This window comes from Macrobrachium rosenbergii, unplaced genomic scaffold (assembly GCF_040412425.1).
Source record: "Macrobrachium rosenbergii isolate ZJJX-2024 unplaced genomic scaffold, ASM4041242v1 13875, whole genome shotgun sequence".
Classification (NCBI taxonomy): Eukaryota; Metazoa; Arthropoda; class Malacostraca; order Decapoda; family Palaemonidae; genus Macrobrachium; species Macrobrachium rosenbergii.
The window spans coordinates 868,752-873,932 of NW_027100719.1; positions in this window are offsets into that span (position 1 = coordinate 868,752).

The following is a 5,181-nucleotide window of genomic DNA, read 5'->3' on the forward strand; positions in this document are numbered from 1 at the left end:
AAAATACGCTATGAAAGCGCCCCCCTTTCTGCTTTGCTCGGCCGATAGATAGGCCTCTGTCTATTTTGAACCTGTGAGAGGTAGTGGATTCTGGTTCGGGGTAGTTTCAACCAGTGGAAGTGGATTATAAGAGACGCTCAAAAGATTTAATTCTCGCCTGGGGCAAATAAACTGGCTTGCGCCATTCTCTTTGGTACAGGGCAGGACGATCAGCTGTTTTCTTTGATACAGACGCGTGACCTGGTCAGGACATAGCCCCCTCCTCTACCCCTGTCCAGAAGCAATAAAAGGTCAGGGCGTCAGAAGCACACTCTCACTCACAGTCGCTAGTTTAAGCCGAGAGGTCACGTGTGCAGACCTCGCCCCCAGCCCTTCTTTCCCTCGTCGCCACGTGGAAGTTAACAGCCCTTTGCTCTGTACCCCCACCCACGTGGCCATCAAAGATTGCAAGTGGGGATTGCAAGTCCCAAAGCGAGCGGAACTCAACTCACGACCTTTCATCATCACAAGGGCGCCCTTTTTCCGCCCCCCAACCTACGACTGGAAAGCAGTTCTTTGGTGAGGGAGGCCCCATTGTCGACACACACGTGGACCCTGGCAGAAGACGCCGCTGGACGCCGACGTCAGCCTTACGCCTCTACAATGTGGTAAAGTACCTAGAACGAGTTGCTTAGTCACGTTACGTTTGTCCTTGTGCATTTATTAAACTTCTGGACCTATAACTTGGTATTCCCTGATGCTTCTTGGCTCAATCCCGGCCCACGTGTTCACTGCCTCCTTGCTCTGAGTCACAAGTAATGCCTCGGGGAAGTCCTTGGCGCCCTCAGCACACACCCGAGTAATTCATTCCCCAAATTCCAGTTTTAGATTTGTAACCTAGGTCCTCATATTGTTTCAGACGGACGATCGTAGCAGAATTCTCCTTGGTCCGTGTTCCTGGCATTCCCAAGCTCCTCCCCCCGTCCCTTCAGGAGGACTTCTGCAGCAACAATTTAACGTGTTTCAGTTCATTTTCCCTTTGATCTTGTGTGTTATGAGAATATACCTATTTTTGTATCCATGTGTTTCACTTCCCTTTGAGAAAGAGCCCTCCGCTCCTGTACCACTCCTTTTTACTTTGTGTTTTTATATGTCCTGGTTATTTTGCAAGGCCATTTTAGAGTAAAGTAATAAATGTGAGTCTTAAGAACCACCTGCACCAGGAAACATATAAAAATATATATATATATTTATATATTTATATATATAAAATATAAGGAAACGAAACACTGGAGTGTAACACTCCAGTGTTTCCTTTCCTATAATTGGATTTTACTATATATATATATATATATATATATATATATATATATATATATATATATATATATATATATATATATATATATATATATATATATATATATATTCATCACTTTCCATATTTTCAATGATTCAGTTATGCACACACACACACACACACATATATTATATATATATATATATATATATATATATATATTATATATATATATATATATATATATATATATATATATATATAATATGTGTGTGTGTGTGTGTGTGTGTGTAAGTGGAAGTGTGTGTGTGTGTGTATTTATCTCGCAGTTCATTAGGCTAAATTGACTTCTGCCATGTTGTGTGTGCGTGTTTGTGTGTGAGTTTGTGCGTCGGTACGCAATTTGCGTGCGGGCATAATATTTTATCGTTGTTTGTATATGAACATCCTTATACGCTTCTTTGCAGAAATATATTTGTTGTATATTTATAAAGATTTAAAAATACATAGATCAATCAATATATTTGCAAAGTCTTCTTATAAAAACGCATAATCTTCGTCTCTGGAATATTCTCTATACCGATGTTTGTGTTAAAAATGGTTCACATTATGGATCATTTACTTCCATATCCAAAAAGCCACCTGGAAATACAGGCAAAATAAATATGAAAAGGTGAATCGTGAAGCTTACCTTCAAGAGAGCCGATCTGAAGCAATGGGACACAAGTTGCTGTTAATGATTCGGGTTCCAAATACGGGTATAATGGACTCTCTCTCTCTCTCTCTCTCTTCTTGTCAAGCGCACACAAGCTATAGGCAAAGTTCTTTGTTTCAATATTTAGTCTTGCTATGCTCACAGGAATAATTAACTTAAGATTGAGTAACTCTCTCTCTCTCTCGCGCTCTCTCTGGCATTGATTGATATCTTAGATGTCATACCAGTTTGTGATATTTAGTAAATTTAATCTCTCTCTCTCTCTCTCTCTCTCTCTCTCTCTCTCTCTCTCTCTCTCTCTCTGGCATTGATTGATATGTTAAATACCATGCCAGTTAGTAATATTTAGTAGATTTACTCTCTCTCTCTCTCTCTCTCTCTCTCTCTCTCTCTCTCTCTCTGGCATTGATTGATATGTTAAATACCATGCCAGTTAGTAATATTTAGTGGAAATGTCTCTTTCTCCAGTCTCTCTCTCTCTCTCTTCTCTCTCTCCCACCACTGGCATTGATTGATATGTTAAATACCATGCCAGTTTGTAATATTTGGTAGATTTAATCTCTCTCTCTCTCTCTCTCTCTCTCTCTCTCTCTCTCTCTCTCTCTCTCTCTCTCTCTCCTTTTACATGGATTTCATAGGGAATAAGTGAGATACAAAGGAATTTAAAAGTAAGGAAAAATTGATCATCCAAGACTTGAGCAGTTTTATTTCTTAAAGGCTCGTTTGACATTCGCGAGTTCAGTGTGTAACGAATTTGACATTGCAATTCTCTCTCTCTCTCTCTCTCTCTCTCTCTCTCTCTCTCTCTCTCTCTCTCTCTCTCTCTCTCTCTCCGTTCCGAGAAGAGGAAATCTTTTACAAACCTCGTCTGTGGGCAGAAATTATATTAATGATGTCTTCCGAGATCTTTGTTCTCTGCTGTGACTTAGCGTCTCGGTTCTGTATATTATTTCTAAGACTATCCGGGAGATTTCTGCCTCAATGAAATGCATTATATTCTCTGTACGTTTATGTGATATATTGTATTATCTGATTCTAAGGGAAAGCTGGCGATTTTAAAGCAGATGTTGACAAGTATTTTGTATAGCCACTTCTTAAAAAGCTTTAACCCGTTCGAATAAAGACAAAGCGTAAAGTCTGTGTTAGATGGGAGAGAGAGAGAGAGATTTTAGTGAACTTAATACATCACCCAAATCCAAATCCAATACCATAAAAGCCACACATACGAGAGAGAGAGAGAGAGAGAGAGAGAGAGAGAGAAAGAGAAGAACTTTCGCCAAGAACTTAACAAAAGTGACTCCAGACGAGTCTCCATGAGCGACTCTCTCTTTTCATATTTGAATGACCACAGTAGCCTTCTCAAATACGAAAAAAATAATTTGCCTTTTCGTCTCTTATGGTAATATCTTTCATTTAAACGTGAAGCCAACTTTTCATTTCCTTGAGGAGGAAAGAATTCAACCAAAGACGACAGAAGAGAAAATATTGTCTTCCTTAATATTATCCTGCAAATTGCCTTCCTGGAGAGCAGAATATTATTAGAGTTTTTTTATAGCTAGAATATTGCGAGTGAGGGAAGAAAAATACTTGTAATTTGTTAACTATTTTTATGCACAGCCCATCATTCATGATTAGCCCGATGCTAAAAAGGAGTAAAGTATTAAAATTCGTCATCCTTTGAAGTGGCTGAAATACACTTTTTCGCGTGACTTTTTTTTTTTTTCTAATGATGAAACTTCCAGATCTATAGAGAGAAGAGAGAGATGGCAGTGTCAGCAGGACCTGGAAAGGCAAAGACTACTTGTTGCAGGATACCTGCAATAATTCGTCCCAGTTTTGACGAACTGGAGTATCTCATTTATTTTTTTTTTTAAGTTTTTGAGTTTTCCAGCCAAAGCGTCTCAGTTTATTATTATTATTATTATTATTATTATTATTATTATTATTATTATTATTATTATTATTATTATTCCGAAGATGAACCCTATTCATACGGAGCAAGCCAACAGGGATCATTGACTTGAAATTGAAGCTGTGTGTGTTGTCACATTTTCAAACCAAATGTCCTCAAAAGAGGAGCCCAGTACGAGGGTAGTGCCGTCAGTGCTCCTCACATGGTGCACTGTAGGCATTACTTTAAGGTTCTTTTTGTAGCATCCCTCGGCCCTTGGCTACGACCCCTTTCATTCCTTTTTACTGTACCTCCATTCATATTCTCTTTCGTCCTCTTACTTTCCACCCTCTCTTAGCAATTTTCATAGTGCAACTGCGAGGTTTTCCTCTGTTACACCTTCCAGACCTTTAACTGTCAGTTTCTTTTTCAGCGCTGAATGACCTCATAGGTCCCATCGCTTGCCCTTTCGCCTAAATTCTATATTCTCTTCTATTCTGTTCAAAAGATATACTAATTAGAAATCCTGAATGATATCAAAGTCTTCGAAGCCCATTTTCTCAGAATGGGGAAAAAATGGCTTACGACATTTCGTTAAACTAGGGACGAACTGTAAGGCAACGGGAGGTATCTATCTATAGCGCTTGTATCAGTGCAGTTGTAGTATGACTATAGTTTTAGTTCGGTGGCTGTAGCATTAAGAAATACTCGTAGGAGCATGAGTCTTGAAATGGAGAAACAAGCCCACAGTTATGTAAGTGTACATATATTTAAATGTAAGTCCCTTACAGAGAACTTTCAAATCTGTTTCGGTTCCCGAAAGCTCTCTGTGAGATTTATTCTTCAATATATGTATCCTTGACAGTACATAACTGTGGGTTTTTCTCCATTTCAAGACTGTATCATTACCATTGCTATCAAGATACTGTTGATGTTCATAGCAGTGGGTGTAGTTGCAGTGGAAGAAGTAGAGGCAAGAACAGCATATATATTGTGGGGATGATGAAAGCAATACTACTGGCTTTTCGTTTAAGGCTCTGAACCAGTTTTCATTCGTGTCCTTCACTGTGAAAACTCAGTAATGCAAGAGTATTTAATCTTCCCTTTAGTATCAAGTCTTCGGTGATAATATTTAAAATGACTCGTTCATCTCGAATAAAGGATCAGTCATAGACCCTCCTCGTCTTCCACTTCTTCATTTGGATATTTGTTTTATACTGATATCTATATAACGTAAACCGTCTGTTGTTTAGGTCTGCACTCACAGGCAGTTATGGGATTCTGGAACAGTGGATT